General features: G+C 35.8%; 1 protein-coding gene and 1 long non-coding RNA gene across 7 annotated transcripts in view; one reads left to right on the top strand and one right to left on the bottom strand.

Annotated features, from left to right (window-relative positions):
* The window catches only part of STARD13 (StAR related lipid transfer domain containing 13), a 513,739-nt gene that overhangs the window by 387,994 nt on the left and 102,876 nt on the right, over window positions 1-22,869 (bottom strand). The gene's annotated exons all lie outside the window — the stretch shown is intronic.
* On the top strand, window positions 7,839-22,195 carry LOC123000695 (uncharacterized). Its single transcript, XR_006408840.3, has 2 exons — window positions 7,839-8,238; window positions 18,939-22,195. It is a non-coding gene; the product is annotated as an uncharacterized LOC123000695 (long non-coding RNA).

Here is a 22,869-nt window from a genome sequence, read left to right as displayed (position 1 = left end):
CCTTCTGTAAACACCATGAGGGTAGGGATTGTGTCTGTTTTAACATTATTTATAAAAACTGAATTTTCTTTCATTAATCTATAAATTGTGATAATCTACTATCGAAACAAAACCCTCACCCCAAAGATGGACAGTAGGGAAAATTAAAATGCATTGTTTTCTTGATGAAAGGAGACATCATTCTTTTCTAACCTAGTAACTTTTCCAAATTCCAGACAAAAAAACAAGAAACAAAAATGAGTTTTCATTATCATGTAAATCTGAATATGAGTGGCCAAAAATAAAAACCAAAGTAAAAAAGGCACTAACTGGAAATTTTAGCACCAAGTCATCATGTGAACATTCATATTGATGATTTAAAAGCTGTGTAGCATAGATAATTAAATATTTAATCATGATAATGATTATTTATAATTTAAAAGCAGTTGAGGAAGAGTCACATGGAATTATTTTTGACCTATAACAATTTCAAGTTATACACTTAAGTAAAATACATTTGTATTTTATGTTTTACCACAGAAAACCAAAGGCAATCAATTAAGGGTATAATTGATTTTTAGTAATCTAAAAACAAAACTTCAAGAAGCAGATAATTGAGAGAAAATGTCAGTCTGCTGTTTTAATTTTAAAAATAATTCAATTATATGAATTAAAGGGATATGACAAAGGCTGCTCCAAAGGGAAGCAGGGCAGAGAGGTACTTCTCAGACTATATCAGTTGTTATGTACTAAGGTCAACTTTATTTTGAACATAGAAAACTTATATTCTTTCTCTTATTACAAAAGCTGCAGTAAATATGTTCCAGTTCTCAATATGACTATTTGTGTTTTGGGATAAAGGAAATGTTGCACCCTTATTTATGGCTTCTTCTGATATCTCTACAATAACCCCATTCAGAGTAGTTAAAAGGCACATTTGTTTTACTGTTCCATCTGAGCACATTATAAAAGGCAAGATGACTGTCAGAAAATCTATACTTAAACTACTGGATTGTAATAGGACTGAGCAATCCCTTATAGAACGCATTGAGGTCAGATTTAACACTCCAGCTTGACCTCATCATGATCTGGAATAAGAGCATTTGGTGATTTTTAAGACATTAATAGAGCAGGGTTATGGGAAAGCCACTCTAGACTTGACATTTAATTTTTTGTGTGTGCATGTAAATGAATTCAATATATGACTGTTCCAGAAGAATTTCAAATAATTCAAGTTTACCCAATTATAGAATGGATATAATTAAATGTGAGACCCCAGTAATACAGTTAGAGAACTGGGAACTCAAATGTAGGGAAAAAAAATGGTGAGGCAAGACTGAAATGGTGAATAAGATTACTAACTTGTATTGCCATTAGTTCTTTGCACTTGTATTTTTAAAGCAAGGAAATTAGGAAATTTAATCAGTAAAACATAATTTGGATAATTTTATAGTCAATACTGTAAGAAATTTTTTTATTTTACCCGTTCTAAGCTATATTTGTTTATTCTATGGATTAGGAAAATAAAAACAAGCCACCAAATAATAAAGGAAATCAACTTCAGAAAATAGACGTTTCATTTTGAATGGTGTTTTCTTATCACAGGAGAATCTCTTACTGGATCTGAGAATCTTATAAAATTACTCAGTTCATATTTACTGCATAACTGTTATGCTCCCTTGATAAAATAGAAATTAAGTAGGAAGACCTTAGAAATGGGTATGAGAGTTGACACGATAAAACCTGAGGACAAGTGTTTGTATTCAAGGGGCTTATAAATGTGTTAGACCTAGAACAATCTGAAGAGCAGGGTTAAAATGGAAAAGCCGGCAGATAGTTCTTTTTATGGACATTCGACAATAAAATAAATTGGTTTTCCCCTTTAAAGAAAGAAGAAAGCCCTCTGCCAGCACACTGAACAGAACTTCCCATGATGTTTGGTAACAGCCTATCCTCCAGTCTTTGGATGAGTCAGGCTAATTATTAACACGCTAAAGCCAAGCTCATGTTCCATTGTGTCATATAGTTTTCTAAGAGAAACTGCCTCACAATACAGTCCTATTGGTTTGTTAATAATAAAATTCCCTTGGAAATTATTCATATCAGAGCTGTTTTATGTTAAATTTTAAGTTAAACTCTATCAAATTTTATTTTAGGTAACAAAAACTATTTCAGGATTCATTAAATAGCGGCAAGAGAACAAAATCACAAAGTCTTATACTTGAACACTATGGGTGATGAAACTTTCTGAACAGTTCTGACCGTGGCTTTTAATAAAATGGACAAGCTATGTTTACAGACCTGTGAGGCAAGTTGTTTCATAGTTTTTGCATCCTAGTGTATTAGTGCAGTGTTCTGTATTTAATAGAGGATCAATGTTTACTGAATAAAGCGAACTATGTGATGACTAGAAATCTCAAAATACTGTGGGTTCTGAAACAGTGCCGCCGTTTGGACAAATCCCTGAAATCTATATAAATAATTTTTAACGTAATAATAGAACCTATCATGTATCAGACACTTTACAAATGGTATCTTTTTCTTAAATCCAACAATCACCCTGGAAAGTAGACATCTTGTTTTTCAAATTAGGGAAGTAAGGCTTAGAAAAGTTAAATAACTTAATCCTCCACCAAGAAGTGGGGAATCTGGGATTAAGTCCTGTCCATTCTGACCTTTCTATAGTACACCCATGAGCTGGTGGGCAATGTTTTATATAATTATTGCTTGAAATTACAGTAAGAAATTAAATCCAGGGACACCTGGGTGGCTCAGTCGTTAAGCGTCTGCCTTCAGCTCAGGGCATGATCCCAGGGTCCTGGGATCGAGCCCCACATCGGGCTCCTTGCTCTGCTGGGAGCCTGCTTCTTCCTCTCCCACTCCCCCGCTTGTGTTCTCTCTCTCACTGGTTGTGTCTCTCTCTGTCAAATAAATAAAATCTTTAAAAAATAAATAAATAAATAAAAGAATATAATTTGTCTCAAATATTAAAAAAAAAGAAATAAAATCCATTTTCTGTTTGGGGAGCGTATATCTTTTTACGGCTATCTATAAAAATAAAGGGATGCATTTCTTCCTGCCTGACTGGAACATATGCTTGTACTGTAAGAATACCATAGGCAACAGACTGAATTTACAGCTACAGCGATAGCTGTGCTTGGTTTGCGTGAAAACAAAACTACCCTGGGACCCTCGGTAGAAAGAGCAGAGGGCAGAAGACATAGGTAGGCAAATTCTAAACACAATTAAGGAACCCACCTGTGGCAAGGGGTTATCACTTCCAGAAAGCCCTAGAGACACATCCAGAAGCAAGACAGAAAGCCACTGGTGTGTCTCCTGGATTGTTTCTGGTATTTGGGGACAAGAAATGGTAACACTAACACAGGAAGAGAATACTCTTTATTAGCATCGTTGAGGCTTTTTTAAGTTAAATTTATTTATTTGAGTGAGAGAGACAGAGATAGTGAGAGAGAGCACAAGTGGGGAGGAGAGGGAGAAGCATAGGGCTCCATCCCAGGACCCTGGGATCATGACCTGAGCCGAAGGCAGACACTTAACGACTGAGCCACAAGGCGCCCTGCATCATTGAAACTTAAGTTAAGAGGGTCTTCCACTTCTGCCAATGATGTACTTCTTTTCTTTTCTTTCTTTCCTTTTTTCTTTTTTTTTTTTTTTAATCAGGCCCATCCTCCTAACGAGGAACTAGAAAAGCTGGTTAAAAATACAAAAAGGATCTTTTTGATGTCATCTTGAGAGAACAAGATCCTGGAGAGAAGGTATGGAGAAGTCTGTCCATATTTAACTGTTTTTCCCTTTGACTTATTTGCCAATTTGGAAGCTGTTCCTGAGGCTGGGAAGTCACTCAGAACGTGGCAGCTAAGAAGTAAAGAAGTCAAGAATAGCTTTTGAGAGTCCCATGATTCTGAGAAAATAAAAACTGGAGTTCAAGGACAACCAATGAGGAATGGCCTTTGAAAATACCTTAGGGGTGCCTGGGTGGCTCAGTCAGTTAAGTGTCTACCTTCAGGCTCAGGTCATGGTCCCAGGGTCCTGGGATCCAGCCCCACATCCAGCTCTCTGCTCAGTGGGGAGTCTGCTTCTCCCTCTGCACCCCCCACCCCGCCGCTTGTGCTCTCTCTCTCTCTCACTTATTCTCTTTCTCGCAAATAAATAAAGAAAATCTTTAAAAAAAACACTTAAAAAAATGAAAATACCTCAGGCTTTTGGTTGAGACACAGAAAAGGGCCATCATAGGAATAAGAAGGGACCTGAAATAGACCAGACCTAACGGACTGAAAACGATAGAGATTAAGGTGCTCTACCCCTGGCCTCCCTTCTTGACAGAAGCAAAAGTAAAATCTTTTATGGAAGCAAAAAACATTGCTCAGAGTCTAATTTTTTCATAAACAAAGACGGCATTCCATTAAGAATTTTTGGGCACAATAGGAATAAGAAAAAGACAATAGAAACAAGATCCACAGATGATCCAAATACTGGAGTTATTAGGCATGGACTTCAGGATTTCACCAGAGAAGTAGTGAAATTCTAGAACTAAAAAATACAATGACTCAAAACTGGAAATCTAACAATATGTTTATAGTAAAATAAAAAAAAACATGAAATACTTAGGAAAAAATTTAGCAATATATGTGCAAGACTTGTATTCTGAAAATTACATAGAGAAATTAAAGATCAAGACAAATGGAGAGGTATGCCATGATTATAGATTTGAAAACTCAATATTTTTAAGATGTCAATTCTCCCCAGACTGATCAGCAGATTCAACAGAATCCCAATCAAAATCCCAGCCAGCTTTTTCAGAAATTGAAACACCGATTCTAAAATTTATATTAAAATGCAAAGGAATTAGAAAGACCAAAACAATTCTGAGGAAAAAGGAAGCTGGATAAGTGGGCATAAGGATAGACATATACTTATCAATGGAACTGAATAGACATTCAGAAAATCAGACAAAGGTGCCAAAGTAATTCAATGGGGAAAAAGATAATCCTTTCAACAAATGCTACTGGAATAACTGGATTCTTATTCTGAAAAATATGAATATCAACTTCTACTGTTATACCATACAGATGAATTAACCTTCAGTGGATAATAGGCTTAAATATAATAAATTGTGAATATTAAAAACATAATAGGATTTTATTTACAACCTTGTGCTAATAAACTTTAATATTTGGATAATATGTACAAATTCCTAGAAAAATACAACTTACAAAAAATGTTCTTCAAAATACGCTATTAAGAAAATGAAAAGACAGGCCACAAACTGGTAGAAAAATATTCACAACACACACTCTGACCAAAAAAGTGTGTATAAGGGGAAGGGGAAATGGAGAGCTATTAGTCAGAGGGTACAAAGTTATACAAGATGAGTAAGTTCTAGGGATTACAGCAGAGTGCCAAAAGTACAATAATGTACTATATACTTAAAAATTTACTAAGAGGGTAGATTTTATGTGAAGTGCTTTTATAATAAAATAATAATAAATAATAAAGAATATAATGTGCATAATATATAAATGACACTACAACTCAATTATAAGAAAAACTCCATTTAAAATTGGGCAAAAGTTCTAAACACACTTCACAAAGATAAAACTAATACCATACACCCAGTCAAATGGCTAAAATGAAAGACAGTATCAAGTGTTTGCATTTGATAGAAAGATCCATCATCCTTTTAAACTAGATGGAAGATGTTCAAAAAGTACAGGCACAGGTAGAGTAGATGCTAGAAAAAAGAGAATTCTTGGCTTAGGCTCACAATTTTATTTTTAAATAAAATATGAAGCAAAGTCATTGGTTGAAGAGGCAGTTGGTAATTTGAGAAAGGAAGAAAAATAATGAAATATTTGGTTTCCAGAAGACAGCGAAGTAACTAGAGAAAAGAAGTAGGGTGACTGGACAATGTGGAGAGCCCATCTAGGTGTGAGATTATTGTTAGTTCATCCAATTGTTAAGCTCTGGGTGCAAGCACAGAAAACATAAACGTATGAGTTCATTCATGAGCCAGGTTTTGCCAGGCAAGCAGTAGTGAGGGACAAGAATTGAGGTATTTGCAGACAAGTGATTTCTGAATATAAATACATACATACATAAAATTGATGAATTTTTAAACTATGAAGAACTATGCTACTAAATTACTGATATAATGGTGGCAAAATGAAGCACTCTTTCAACTACATGCAGTATATCCAAAGCTGAAACACCTAATAAAGTATTCCTTATTCTACACATTCAGGTTGAGATCTAAAACTGTTTTTCCCTTACTGTCTTCCAAATCAGCCTCTTTCCATATTTTCACAGCTTTGACTCTTTCTCCTTCACATATTTTCTAATATCTACCACTGTGGGGTTTTCTTCCTTTTAAAATTTTTCCTGGATGTCTTGCCTCCTGTTTGTCCTATTTCTAGTCAGCCTAATGATACTGCAATATTGCCCACATTTTTTCCCCTGGAATTTTCATATAAACATATGTCATGGCACTCCTCAAGCCACAACAGCTTTCTTTACACCTACTACCAAGACCACCCAAAAGGTTTTATTGAGAAACAGTAAAATGTCCTCATTTAGCTATTAGAGACAATCTTTCTTGCATTCCCCAGTCCACCTGTTTCTCTCAGTATATCTGCTTACCTCTCTAGTCCTTTCGCTGTGGCTTTCTAAAGTATTCAGTTCTTATTTAGGCCACAGAATAGAAAGAGCTCTGAAATACAGAAACAAAAGTGTTTACCAAAACTGAACAAATTTCTTGGGAGAACCAGGCACCTTGCAGCTGACACTTTAAGAATTACAATCTAGGGATGCCTGGGTGGCTCAGTCAGTTAAGCATCTGCCTTAATCTCAGGTCATGGGTGCTGGGATCAAGTCCCACATCGGGCTCCCTGGTCAGCCGGGAGCCTGCTTCTCCCTCTGCCTGATGCTCCTCCTGCTTGTGCTCTCTCTCCCTCTCTGACAAATAAATAAAATCTTTCTTAAAAATTGAATTACAATCAAAACTAGAACAGGATGGATACATATTTATTTTTTTCAAGGTCTTAGTTGTTTCCATGCTGCATCTAAACGCAAAACAAAGCCAGTGCACTTTTCCCTAGTTACTATGGTCCATCTATCCATTAAAAGTGGTTTGCCTCTACTGTGCAAAAATGGAAAAACGGCAGAATCTTCCTCTGGAACGCTTTGTACAAGCAGCCTTCCTTTAGTTAACAAAGTGTGTGCAAGACCAAGACTACACCACAAAAAACACAATATAAAATGTTTACACTGACAAAAACAGAAAAATAAACTCCACTGAACGCCTCACATTCTTGAGAAGCACTGTTAAAAAGCAAAAGCACGCTTCCTTAAATAACTGCGGTTCCACAGGAATAGTCTATTTGCCTGAGTTCCTTTCCTTGTGACATCCCTACTGCCTCATGATTGATGCTTAAACAGAGTGGGTGGATCAAGCCGGTCCAGAGATTTAGAGGAAAAGGCTGATTTAGAGGGAAAGGCTGGGTCCATACCAGCACTGGGACCGCGCCCAGCAAACAGCTGGATCGCTTTAGAGTCAGGAGGAAAATACAGCTCGAGTTTTTACCTCATATACCATTAACTTTCCACAAAGATTTCCAGAAACCTGACTCACAGCTAGAAATCCAAAGCCCGCGGGCGGGAGAAGGAGGGGGAAAAACCCCTACTACGTCACCACTTCCGCCTCGCCGGGCCAGCAAACGTGCAAAAATGGAGAAAGACGCACACGCCAGCGGCAACTACGTCCCAAAAGTGCGCACGCGCATGGCGAGGCCCCGCCCCTCGCGTTCCTCACCTCCCCCAGCCCCGCGCTCCCGCCTTGAAGAGGCGCGCGCACCACAAGGCAGCCCCCGCTAGCACCGCCCGGGGCTTCCGCCCCGAGGCCCTACGGTTGCCGTTCGGTTCCGGTCCTAGCTCCGCCCCCACGCGGGAACGCTCCAGAAGTCTTAATATCCGGGACCAGAGGCTGGCGCCAGCGCGCATTTCCGGCGAGGGACACGAAGAAAAGGATCCGGTGACGCCTCTTCCCGTCCCCTTAGTCACCCAGGCTCCGGCTCTCGGTGCGGCAGCGCCATCTGGTGCCACGTCTCCCGCTGCCCGCGGAGGGGGCGCGCGCACCTTTTTCTCGGAACCTTCCAGAGAAATCGCGGCCCCGGCGTTTCTTTTTCTCGCCCCCCCGGAAGGGAGGCACCCGAGTCTCCGCCCTGCCGGGTTCCCGCGCAGGAGGTACTTCTTATGACTTTGAATTGGAGGTTGCTTGTGGGAGTAGCTGCGTATTCCCAGATGGAGAGAAAACGGATTTCTTTCTCTAGTTTTAAGCTCAGGGGAAAAAAATGTTTCTCTGTTTTTATGCTTCCACAAGCCTTGTTCCTGAACTATTCCCACTCATCCCCGCATGTATTTCTTAGTCCGTCAGGAATGGGGTCTTCTATTTCCCACTTGGTGGGAAGATGGCACAGGCTTTGTATCTTAGATTGTCCTCTGATATAAAAGCTTTTGTTTCTTTTCACGTATTAAGCCACTTTCGTAAAAGCGTACAGTGTATACGTGTTTGGAGCCTATAGAGAAGCGTAGAATTTAGTGGATAATTTGTTTTAAAAACAGGCTAGAATCAGTAAATTCTCCTGAAACTAATGTTACACCATATGTTAACTAACTAGAATTTAAATAAAAACTTGAAATATTAAAGAAAAAAGAAAAACAGGCTAAGGAAATTTCCCAAACAGCCTCAGAGATGCTCGGGCTGAATATAGATTTGTTTGCATGGCATATTTCTTTTAGATAACCAGAGAGGAAACATAATTTCCCCAAAGTCAGCAAAATCGAGGTAAATTCTTCCATGATAATGAATTCTTAGGTGACAACCTAGATTTCCCTGGAAGCTTGTGGGCCTGACCATAGTAGGTAACTAGCATGAGATTGTTCTCAGTGAATATCAAAGTATATAGTGAAAGTGAGATAAGTTTTTAGAATTCGTACATTAGCGCCTACTGACTTGACTGCTCCACTGCTCATTTTTTCTGTAATAGAGTAGTGGTTCTTAAACTTGAGCATCCATCAGAAGTCCCTAAACTTGAGCATCCATCAGAAGTCCCTAAAAGGCATATTAAAACAGATTGGCCTTAACCTCTGAGTTTCTAACTGGGAAGGACTGGGGGTAGAGCTGGATAATTACAGCTTTGATAAATTCTCCCCTGGTGTTTAAGGTGTTGGTACTAGAACCACACCTGGAAGAATTTAGAGTTCAAAATTGCTTTGTCATTAATGCCCTTTGCTATTACAGGAGAGAGAGTGATGATACTAGAACTGGAGAAGTGTGTAGGCCTTTGACCCCTTTGCTGGAACATAATAAGTTTAAGCCCTAGAACCAGGAAAGTTGTACATAAATGAATATTCCCACATTAAAGTGGCTACTACATATAAATGTTCTGTATATGATCATGTGATAGAGGGTGCTGTAATACCAGGTATACTAAATATTTCAGTTATTCTGTAGTAATTTCTGTCCTCACATTAGCTGCTAAAAGTCAGTAAATCAGAAATTACTAGAGGGGCGCCTGGGTGGCACAGCGGTTGAGCGTCTGCCTTCGGCTCAGGGCGTGATCCCGGCGTTATGGGATCGAGCCCCACATCAGGCTCCTCTGCTATGAGCCTGCTTCTTCCTCTCCCACTCCCCCTGCTTGTGTTCCCTCTCTCGCTGGCTGTCTCTATCTCTGTCGAATAAATAAATAAAATCTTTAAAAAAAAAAATTACTAGAATTAAGGACAAAATTGTTTCAACAAACATTCTAATTTTATCCTGTGGAAGATGCCAGGCTTTTTCAAAGTTCTTTTGCAAATCCCCAAGTTCCCTTATTTCTCTGAATCCTCTACCAACCCCACTTAACTTCACCCACACCATGCCATTCACAAATGGACAAAATGCTTTCATTGGTAAAAATGGCCCTCTCTTTTGTAAAAATGGCTTACCTCATCTTTTCTGCAGGCCTTTTCCTCTTAATTCTATCAAATCCTAACTTTGCCACTGCATTTGACCCTGACACAGTACAGGGCCATAAAGAAATACAATCTTAAAAAAAATAAAAGATCAAGAAAGCCCATTGAAATGTTGCTCTTGCAGTAATTTAGCAATAAGGTTTTTATGAATCAAAAACAATTTCAATAACATCACTGAAGTGATTAAAGGAATGAAATTCATTGTAAGCTTTGAGGAATCATTCCATACTGTCTAAAATGTAATTTATCACAAAATTACATCAGATCAATGAGATTGTGTTTCATATGCTTTTTATGAAATCAGATATTAATCACACGTGCTTGTTTTTCTGTATATTTTAGGTCCATCCACTACACTATTTCAAGCTCTATGTCAGACACTGTGTTCCCTAAATCAGTCTTGTTTTAAAGCAAATTCATGGCTTTGAGAGCTCTCTTCATGGAAAAATGCAAGGCTCATTTTTTATACTTACATATGAATGAGCCCAATTTCATAGATTCATTTTTACTGACAACTATGTGCTTCTTAGTAGTAACCTGCTGAATGAGTTATTAAGACTTACTAAATTTGGTATTCATAGAGTAAGATTATTGCATTACCACAAATAACAGAGAATTCTAATTCAGTACTCCACTCAGTTGTGTGGTGCCACCAATTCTTGGCACCTTTACAAACTCTTACTCTATATGCACCCATGCAGGCGGTTGAAATTTCCATAATATTCAAGAAGGTTGCTTTCCTGCCAGTGTATCATCAGTGTTATATTGAGATGTGTTAACTATTCTTGATCTGCTATTCTTCCATTAACTACCTTTTTTAGAATTATGTGACATTTTGTATTTATGAATTGATATGTACTTTTGTAATTGACAGGTGTTATCATTTAACTGTTTTCTACCTCTCACTTTTTAAAAATCATTATTACTTTGTACACTGGACTCCAGTCCTTTTCTTTTCCCCTATAACATGAATGAGGCTCCATCAGAAAAAGGAAGAAAAAAAAATAAAAGGTTGAGAACACCTGTCCTAAAACTATGGTATTCCCCTAAGAGTCCTAGTACTTTGTATCTGAGTCATTATTGATTAACCATTTAAACCAAGGAAGGAAAGGCACATGTTCTGTGCCTTATTTTAAATGAACCTTGTTACAAATTCACTCATGAGAAAGAGGTGTGTTATAAAACCCAATTATTCATTAGAAATGGTACCTGTTGTATTTGGGGAGCATTATTAAACAACCCTGCTTTGTTGACTAAATGATATTAGTGATTTATGACATTTATTTATTATGGCTATTAATGTCATTTATCTTGGCTAATTTTGTAATAAAGCATCATGTGAGATGATGTAGTTTACTTTCAGTCAAGGATTGGTGGAGTTTGACATAGTAATTACATTAGGACTCCAGTGTCAGATTTGCTTTCAAAAATATCTTCTAGTGATTACTTTCAGGTTCCATTTTCTGTGTTTTTAATCTTTCCTCCTACTTTCTAAAAACATAATACCTAAATGGATGTGTAATGAACATCTGGGGAAAGAAACATTTCTCCAAAGAGAAATTTTGAAATAAGTTGATTCAGCTCTTGCGGTGTCTTAACTTTTTTAGATATCTTTTTGCCAATGTTATTTTTGCTACAATCAATAGCCTTGTTAATATTTTCCATTTTAACCTAACACTACTGATACTCACATTTTTACTCCATACTGGGACATTTTTTTTTTTTTTTGGTATACTGGCAATATATAATACTTCTGTCAGTCACTGACAATTGAATCTCTATAGCCTTAATACTGCCTTTTTATGGTGTTTGAGTTGCAGTTCTTAAACTTTCTAATCTTTTGGCTTGTTATGTTTTAAATCTCATTCAAAGTGCCTATCATTTCTTTTAAGTTATTCTTTGGAAGTAAATTTGAATTAATTGTTCTGCTGTACTCATTTTAATAGTTATTCTCCCTGATGGTGAGCTACATTTATTACTGTGTTGTTAAAACAATGGCATTTCTTATTTGTAATCAATTAAATACAAGACTAACATATTGTACATGTTTCAATGATAACTGATATAATTTGATATGTGGATAAAGTAAATTAACTCTTTTAAAGTATTAAGTACTGATGCAGATCATATATTTATTGTAATGTCACATTTAGAGCCCTTAGCATTTGATATGGATAAAATATTTTAATATCTAAGTTTACTGTACTAGTTTGAGCAATGCCAGTTATTAGTACTTTGGAAAAGCAAAAATACAAAGATATTTTTATATGACTTTTAAATACTACCACAAAAATAGCCATTTTTCAGTAGATCTTTTTCAATTTTTATGGTAAACTTTTATTATTAATATTTCAGCCATGTATCAAACAGACTTAGTCATTTACACTGCTGAATTAACTGTATCTAGCTTTTCTTCAATAGCCTTGGTGCTTTAGTTATATAGTCATTGTATCAACTCCACTGTCTTAAATGTGTTTCCATACCAGATGAAATAGAGTCCCATTAAGCAGATTTCTAATATTAAACACTTTGTGTTGAGTGATATAATGTCTCCCCAACTATAATTCCTATTGTACAAAATTCTATAAATATGGATTTGCATACCTGTACTTTTCCCACAAATGTGAGAATTTAGGATACTGTATTTACAAACATGAGTAATTTTTCTTGAGGATAATTTTTTAAATTACAATGAAAGCATGGAATCCTGGGAAGAGAAAATTAAGATAAAATGTATAGAAGAGCAAGTGTATGTAGATATCTTTGTAATGTAATCTTGGGAGAGATATAGGGAACTGAGGCAAAGTAAACCAAAGGAAAGGAATTGAGACATGTGAAAGCTTTAGAGGTAGAGCAATGTTCTGCCATGGTCATTTCTACACTGGAATTAAGTTATCTCAAACATAAAGCAATGCATTAGAAAGGTCTGAAGAATATCTCACAATATACTGGCATTTTCTGCTTCAGTTATCCTAAGCTAAAAAAGGTAACTGAATCATAAAAAACACGAATTATTTGGTGGAGATCCAAGGAAAACTGCTTATATTTACAGCAAGGCAAAAACACATTCACAAAGCATTTTGAAAATTGAACAGTGCAGATTATTACTGTTTAAAAGTATGGAAAATGCCAGGAGTTGATTTCTTTAATGAGTTGTCTGTCATTATTTTAGGTTCACTTATTACTACAATCCCCTAACCCTGCTTTACCTGTAAGGTCTTAAATACTTCATTTCTGTCTTACAATAACAGGTTTTAGGAGTATAAGTTCTCATGTTTGTAAGTAATGCTAGGTGAAGGGATAAAGCTAAAACAATTCTAATACTTGACAAAAATAATTATAAATATTGAATGTTTACTACAATACCCTAAATACAGCATGCCCAAAGAATATTGTATAAAAGAATTATATTTTTTCATTTGAAATGAGTAAAACATATATTCACCAAATAAATTCTAGGTTAAACAAAGTAATATATGTAAAGAAAGCAAAACCAAAAATCAGAAGAAAATGCAGATGAGTATCTAATCTCTAGATAGGAAAAGACTTTTAAAAAAAAATCATTTTACAGAGAGAGAAGAGTGTACACATATGCATGAGCTAGGGGAGGGGCAGAAAAAGACTCTTAAGCAGACTCCCTGCTGAGCACAGAGCCCAACACGGGGCTCAGTCTCAGGACCCCAAGATCATGACCTGAGCCAAAATCATAACCTGGAAGCTTAACCAACAAGCCTCCCAGGCGCCCCAGGAAAGAATCTTTTTTTTTTTTTTTAAAGATTTTATTTATTTATTCGACAGAGATAGAGACAGCCAGCGAGAGAGGGAACACAAGCAGGGGGAGTGGGAGAGGAAGAAGTAGGCTCATAGCAGAAGAGCCTGATGTGGGGCTCGATCCCGGATCGCCAGGATCACGCCCTGAGCCGAAGGCAGACGTTTAACCGCTGTGCCACCCAGGCGCCCCAGGAAAGAACCTTTTTTAATCACAAAAGTGATCAGAAATCAAAGGAAAAGACAACTGATAATTCTTTCTACATTACAATGTTAAAGTCTCTGTGTTAAAATCTATAAAACATAATTAGAAAAAAATGTCCTTCATATGTCAATCCATTTTTAAAAACTTAATATATTGACTAATTTTTCTTTTTGTATTACTAGTACTTTCTGATTTTTCTATAATGAAATGACTTGTGTAAGAATTGTAAAAAATTGTAAATCACTTAAAATCTCACTAAAAAGTGGATGTATAATGAAATAAAATCCAATGGTTTACTACTTAGAAGGGATGCATCTAAAAAATTATTCAGAAAAACTATGAATGAAGCAGTGAGCATCCTTAAATTACGCTAAAAGATGCATCAGTATGAATGTCAGATTAAGTAGAATTTGTGGCAGAAAGCAAGACATAGGATAATTTTTAAATACTATAATACAAAGATATACCATAGAGGAAAAAAAATGAGTTAAAGCCAGAGGAACTGAGACTTTTGGAAGTAGAAAATAGAATTGAGAAAAAGAGGACAGAGCAGGCTTCACCAAAACTGATTGATGAATTTGGAAGCCATTCTTAACTGGAACCATTGGTTGAAGAAAATCCACACGTACAAGGCCCGTCACTTCTTAAAAGTGGAACACTGCATAGGAAGCCTAATGACACAATATACCAGTTTCATGGAAAGGACTAAAGTTGGGTGGGCTAAGGAAAATGTGATGTGATGCCTGAATCACAAAGTAATGGCTCAAGTAAATGATTTCCATGTAGGTAAGGTTTTACAGAATCAAGTCTTTCAGAAAATAGCGGAGATAGGTAACCAGCAGATGTGATACTGCATATTTGTCCAGTACATTTTGATTACACCAACTATAAATTTGTGATAAGTCTTTTATTTTTTAAAAGGTATTTCCCGGAATGCTTAAAAAGATTATACTCTCTTGTGCTATACAATAAACTAACTTAGAGAATTCAACAGTTTGCTGTGCCAATATACATCTTCTTAACTGTTAGTCTATTCTCAATTACACAAAAAGTAAATGATGACAGAATTTTTAAAACATAATTAAGACAGCAGAATATCTACAGCTGGGGCAGCATACATAATTGATCTATTACTAGTCACCAAGATACCTCAATAAATTCTCTAAGGCAGAAGCCAGTAATCAACATTCTCATAAAATGAAATAAACCATGCCAATGAATCTTACAGTGTGTACCCAGTGAGACCTCAACATTACCTGGGAACTTCTTAAAAATACAAATTCTAGATCCCTGCCCCAAACCTATTGAATAAGAAATTCTGAGAGTAGGGGCGCCTGGGTGGCACAGCCGGTTAAGCGTCTGCCTTCAGCTCAGGGCGTGATCCCGGCGTTATGGGATCGAGCCCCACATCAGGCTCCTCTGCTATGAGCCTGCTTCTTCCTCTCCCACTCCCCCTGCTTGTGTTCCCTCTCGCTGGCTGTCTCTATGTGTCAAATAAATAAATAAAATCTTAAAAAAAAAAAAATTCTGAGAGTAGAGCCTGTGTTTTAAAATTTAAAAATCAGTGTTATAACGAGTTCTGCAAGTGAGCCCTGATGGATGTTAAAGTCTGAGAATCACCAAATTTGATAAAGTAATGAAAATTTAAACAAAAATCTAAGATTGCTGGAATTCAGAAATAACCATAATTCCAAAAAGGAAACAATACAAAACAGATTCCAGTGACTGTTACCTGTGAAACTCCTCTCTGCGGAGTCACAGTGCTAGCTACTTGACGGTATTAGCGAACAAAGGAACAGAAATACAACCCTCACTAAATTTTCATTTTAATGGAATTATGTAATACTGCTAAATTAAATTTGTAGCTAGATTTTTAGTTTATGAGAAATTTTATTAAGTGATTCAGAAAATAAAGCAAGAGGAAGATGAGTAAAAATAAAAGCAGTAATAATAAATACATTAGAAAATAGGAAAAAAGTGAAGAAATCACAAAATAGTAAATTCAGAAAATCCCAGGTTAATTAGAAATGATAGAGAAGTTATAACATGTACAAAGCACGTTAAATATATACATATTATTTATCACTGTCAGATTTGAAAATTATGAAGTGAATGATTTCTAGAAAAAACAAAACTACTTAAAATTTAATGATATTCTATCAATAACAAAAAAAATGTGCTTTATGTTATCAAATTAATTACTTCCCCCAAAACCCTTCAGTTCTAAATAGTGCTGGTGAAATCTCTTATCCTTAAGAGGAATAGATAACTCCATATATAGAACATAGAAAAAAATATGGAAAGCTACCCAGTTCCTTTTACTAAGCAAACATAACCATCCTACCAAACTCTTAGAGCATGAAAAATTACAGATTTCACTTATGATTATGCATAATGTAATATTATGAAATAGACTTAACAGCATATCCAAAGAGTAATTTACCATGACCAAGAAGGTTCTACTCTTTGAGTGTAATTATGATAGTTTGCATTACTTTTCACAAATATTCATTCTCCCTTCATCAGACTGTTGAAGGAGTATTTTTCCACTTCATTGACATTGGGCTTGACCATGTGGCTTGCTTTGGCCAATGGAATCTGAATGGTTGTCAGGTTTGCCATTTTCAAGCACAAGCTTTAAGAGCAGTTGCATGATTCATTTCAATCTGTCTTTTCCACTCTACTATAATTACTGTTGCTCCTTCATCCTGGACATAGGAAGACAATGGGACAGGTCTGCAGTCGGTCTACAAGCTCTAACAGAGCTTGCAATCTACAGCCCTAATGTAACATGGTTGTGTTTTTAAGCCACAAAGATTTGGGGAATGTTTGTTACTGCGGCAAAAGCAAATACAATAAGGATGGTTCAGTATGGAGAAATGTACTGATATCACATTTTATCAATAGATAAAACAAGAACTATCTTTACAGTTACATCCATTAGATTTCCAAAAGTCATTTAGTGAACTTCCATACTTATTTTTAAATCTTTTTTTCAAAAGTGTAACTTAGAAGGTAGTAGGCTCTTTCATATGTTAAGATGTCTCTCTCAAACCAATAGCCATTTTTATCTTATTTAAAGATAAAATACTAAGTCGTTCTTTTTAAAACTCAGATAAAATAGGGGATTCTTCTTTCACCAATTTTGCATTGAAATGCCCTATAAATTCTAGATAGCTTAATAGGAATGTAATGAAGGAGAGAATATTATTTATGGAGGATATTCTGGTTTAGGAAGTTGGAATGCCTTTTTGAAAACCGTTATAATGCCAGTTGGGAGACCACACCCTAAAAGGATGGGGTTATGTTTTATAGAATGCAGTAGATGCTTTAAATCAGAGACCATTGCATGGTAGCCGTTTCCCTTATAAAATACATGGTTCCAGAAAGTATGCAGTGAACATGTAATAAATCACTTGCACAATTTTTGCTTCCCATACCATTAATTTTGAGTTCTTCTAGTTTAGCAGTCTTAGTCCCCAAGCATGAAATGCTTCCATCAGGGACACAAAAATCATTCCATCAAATTGGAAGATGCGATGCCAACTGGCATTTTGGGACTCCTATATCATTGAACCAAGAGAGAGAAAAAAGATACAGCAATTAATCCATATTACCAACTAGAAATTGGGTTGGAGACAAAAAAAGACTATATTTGCAACCTAGAGGATTCTCAGGGGCATGGCTTATTACTTTCATGCCCGATAGTAAAAGTCAATGTAAAATATAGCAACCAAGAAAAGGCAGAACAATTGAAGATGCACATCCTTCACGAATGAAGGTTTGGGGTCATTTAGGTAAAGAACTCAGAGCAGTCAAGGTTTTGGCAGAGAGTAAAGGGAAAATGGAATGGGTAGTTAAAAATGGAATCTATAGATATCATCTATAACCTTGAGACAATTACAGAAATTAGTATATTTTTTCTCTTCTTGCTATATGCAATGTTTACTTGTATACACTGTTTTCTTCCCTTTCTTTTTCATTTTTTTTACGAGCTGTTGAAAGCTAACACTATAGTATTTGGGTAACAGAATATTCAGTGAAACTGTGGCTGACTTTGAGAAGTTATTACTGCAGCCTGTGTTGAACACAATAACTGTTGGGACTTGGGGCTATGTACTTCCTCATTTGGGGGAAAAGGGGTAGGGCTTCCTTACTTGCAATATGGATAGCTGTATTTTGTTAGTTGGAAATATATTTTGTTGCTATATAGGAATTCAAATGTGTGTAAAGTTGCATATGAAACTGGCCAAAGGAATGGAGTGTGCCCATTATTAATATATTGCCTCTCAGTTCCAAATTCCTCTTCCTTTCCTGTTCTATGAAAATGAATTTGCAACCTTTAATTTTTTTCCTTTTCTTTTGCCAGCTGTCAATAAGCCTTGTCAGGAGATGGTGCTGGAAGGACATTGCAGGAAGAAGGGGTTTTCCTTTCTGGTTCCATCGGGCCTACTTGGTAGTAGCCTAATATGTGGTTTCTCCTGCTCCCAGCTCCTGCAGTGCAGGCAGCTTTATCCAGCACCCATCCCCTGTACTGCATGGCCATCAGCATCCATTGGCCAGCACTGACCCCCAGAAATTCCCATTGGGCCATTTGGTAGAAGAGTGTCTCCAGGGAGATACCTCCTTATGAAGAGATTTTGCCAGCACCCTAGAGGGGAATTTCCAGCAGGTTCTGCCCATGTAGCTCCAGAGGGACTTCTCTGCCATTTGGTGACCCATGGTCAAGCCTACTTCAAATCTGGGTCTCACCTATGTTTGGTTGGGGGGGGGGTCTTTCTTGGGTGCTCTAATATCCGACCTATGGATAATGGCTTCTTCTTAATTCTCTAGTCCTGCATTTTTTAAGAGTTCTATTTACTTTTTGAGTCAGTTCCGCATTACTTGAATACCCAGCTCTAGGTGATGATTCTTTATATTAAATTCGTTCAAATTGCTATATGGCTTTTCTGTCCAGGTGGTATGCAACCTGAGGAACAGCAAGAAAAATAAACAGAGTCTCAGGGACCTGTAGGACACAGGAACGTACAAACATGCACATATTGAGAGGCCTGGACAGGGAGAGAGAGAAGAATGTGTGGGTTAGAAAATGTGTGAAACAAAGATGACCAAGTACTTTCCAAATTTGATGATGAACATTAATGTACAATCCAAGAAGCTCAATAAACTCCAAAGAGCATTAACCCAAATAAATTTATACCGAGATACATTATAGTCAAACTGTCAAAAGACAAAGAGAACATCTTGTGTGCAGCAAGAGAAAAGTGACTCATCACATAACAGTGGAATCACAGATTAAGAGCTGACTTCTCATCAGAAATTGAGGCTGGAAGGCAACAGAATGACATATTCAAAGAAAAAACTATCAACCAAAAATTCTATATTTGGCAAAACTACCATTCTCAGATAAGCAAAGACAGAGAATTTGTTGTTACCACATCTGCCTTACAAGAAATACAAAAGAAAATCCTTCAGGCTGAAAGGAAGTGACAACAGATGGTAACTTGAACCCACATGAAGAAATAAAGAACACTGGAAAAAGTAATTACATGGAAAGACATGGAGGAAACTTATGCAAATTACTAAATGGAAGAAGCCAATCTGAAAAGGGTATATACTGTATGACTCCAACTATATAACATTCTGGAAAAGGCAAAATAGGAAGACCATAAAGATCAGTGGTTGCAGGGGTTAGGAGGGGATGAATAAGCAGAACACAGGGATTTTTTTAGGGCAGTGATAATATTCTGTAAAATATTATAAAGATGGACATACATCATACGTGGGTCCAAACCCACTGAAATGTGCAACATGAAGAGTGAACCCTAAGGTAAACTATGGACTTCGGGTGATTATGAGGTGCCAATGTGGGTTCATCCTTGGTAACAAATGTGGGGGATGTTGGTAATGAGGGAGACTATGCCTGTGTGGGGGCAGGGGCTCTATAGTAAACCTCTGTACCTCCCCTCTCAGATTTAGGTTGTAAACCTCAAACTTCTCTAAAACATAAAGTCATAATATGGGGGGGGGGGTGGAATTTTGTAATTTACCTAATTACATAGGTAAATATAAAGGACTACAGAAATACTATCTAAATACTTATAATACTATATAAACACTTATAAAGACAAATATTTTTGTCTTCCTCTTAACTGATTTGAAAGACAATTGCATAAAACAATAATTACTAAACTGGTATTGAGCTTATATAATGATACATGACAATAACATGAAGGGAAAAGAAATATACCTATGTTAGAGCAAAATTTTTATATTTTACTGGCATTGTTATTATTAATCTGAAATAGATTGAGATTAGCTGTAGTAGATTGTAACAAATTACTGGTTATTTTAAGGCCAAGAGCAGCCACCAAGGAAACAATGAAAAAAAGTCTTAAAAAATGAATTAAAATAGTAGACTAGGATGTATCTATCTAACATAAACACAGTTAAAGAGGAACAGAGGACAAAAAGGACTTGAGACAGATGAAAAACAGATACCAAAATAGTAGACGGCCAACTATATCAATATGTTCATTACGTGTGAATAGATCAAAAAGCAGAGATTGTCAGACTGTATTAAAAAAAATCCAACTATATGCTGTGTACAAAAGGCAGGTTTTAAATTCAAAAACACAAATAGACCAAAAGTTAAAAGAATTTAAAAGTTATACCACACAAATAGTAACCATAAAAGAATTAAAGTGAATATATTAATACATATCAGAGAAAATATACTTTAAGACCAAAAAATTCTTGAGACAAAGAGGGACATTTTATAAAGATAAAACGGTCAATTCAACAGGAAAACAGAGCAATTATAAGTGTATACATACCTGAAATATATCCCCCAAGTACAAGAAGCAATATGATAGAACAACTAGACAGAAAATCAGCAAGGATGCCCTTTATGTCCTTATTTCTTTAGAAACATACATGACAGAACACTTAACACTTCACACTATCAGTCAACTTGACCTACTGACACCTACAGAACACTCCACCCAACAAAAACAGAATGCGCATTCTTCCCAAGTGCATGTGGAACATTCTCAAAAATAGACCACATGCTAGGCCATAAAACACATCCCAATATATTTAAAAGGCCTGAAATCATATAATGTATGTTCTCCAACTGTAACAGAAATAAATTTGAAATCATCAACAGAAAGGAAATTTTTTTGAGGTGACAGAAATGTTCTAAGACCGGATTGTGGTGCTGGTTGAACAGCTCTATAATTTACTACCCCCCCCCCCAAAAAATCACTGAATTATATACTTAAAATGTGACTTTTATTATGTAAATTATATCTCAATAAATCTGTTAAAAATTAATGCAATAGTCAATATTTACCACAGCAACAACCACATAAACTTTCAGAATAACTTTAATGAGAAATACTTGTGGCCTAACATGAATAAAAAGTGATGAAGCTTTGAGAAAAAAGTAGAAATAAATTAGAAAAACTACATTTCTGCATATCAAAAATAATATCTCCAGGGATGTCAGTTATGTCAAAATTACTTTAGAGATTTAATGCAATTCCAGTGAAAATCATAAGGAAATTTTGGTTTGATTTGTTTTCAAAATAATTTTGTTTCTCAAAAAAATAATTGATTTGTTTGATTTGTTTGACAAAATCATTCTAAAGTTCATCTGAAAGGTTAAATACACAAAAAATGCATAGAATATTTTGAAAGGAAGAGAAATGAGTTACACAAGTGATACTGGACATTAAATCATATTTTTAGGCTATGATAATAAAAATATTATAATACTGATGTAGGAATAGAACAGTAATTGAAAAAATATCCAAGAAATATCCTCTTATATGTTATAGTACATATTAAAAGACATTACAACACACATTGAAATGAATGATTCAATAATTTTATTATTATTATTTATTGATATAAATGGCCGAATTAGACCTTGCAATTATACTCCTGTGTATCTTTTTTTTTGAAATAATCCTAAATGGGGTGAGGAGAAAATATTAATTGTAACTTTATTCATAATTGTACAAAATTTGAAGCAACCTAAACACCTGAGTAGGGGATTAGTTAAGATAACCATGGTTAACTTACAACTCACAAGTAGGAATATTATACTGTTATTAAAATGACTATAAATAGCATGTCATTATGAGATACCGCTTGTAAATTTTATGTGAAGAGAAATAATAAAATTATAAATTGTCTTGTCTTTAGAAACATACATGACAGAACAATGGATGCGGGGCTTCCACAGACATAGGGCTTCTTTGCTGGGGAAGCAAGAACTGGCAAAAGTAGTAACAGATGAAAGCTCATACTGTCATGTTTGCTCTTAAGACTGACATTTTGCACAATGTAGTGGACTTGCAATATATCAGGCTTCGTATGAAGAAATTCATAAGGAAATGGAAGGTATAAAATCAAAATGATGTTTAATTGTTCTTTTGGAATAATGATGTTTAGATATTTGGGTCTTTTTAACAGGAGAAAATCAAATTTAATAGGTGTATGTATGGGGAACCCCACACAGACATGAAATCTCCCATGTTCAGATATTTGTGAACAATGCTGCCCATGCACGTTCATTCTCTCGTTTCCCTTCTTTCCTTTTTTTCTCCCTCATTCTTATTTCTCATTTATTCCCATTCTAGAAATAAACTTCCCATTCTAGAAATAAACTGAGTTTTATAAAATAATTTTAAACATTCTGGGCTTATGGTAGGTCTATGAACTTCTACATGCTTAAATTATCTCCCTGATAATGAGTAAGAGACTTAGGTAAAGACTTCTTACTTGAAACAGACATTTGGTAATTCATCATGTGAAAAGAAAAACAGATTTATCAAAGCAACACCCCACTAGATGAAATCCTCCCACCTCTCGTGCTGGTC

This window comes from Ursus arctos, unplaced genomic scaffold (assembly GCF_023065955.2).
Source record: "Ursus arctos isolate Adak ecotype North America unplaced genomic scaffold, UrsArc2.0 scaffold_10, whole genome shotgun sequence".
In the NCBI taxonomy this organism is placed as follows: Eukaryota; Metazoa; Chordata; class Mammalia; order Carnivora; family Ursidae; genus Ursus; species Ursus arctos.
The sequence above is the reverse complement of the archived record's forward strand: the minus strand, read 5'-3'. Positions and strand labels throughout refer to the sequence as shown.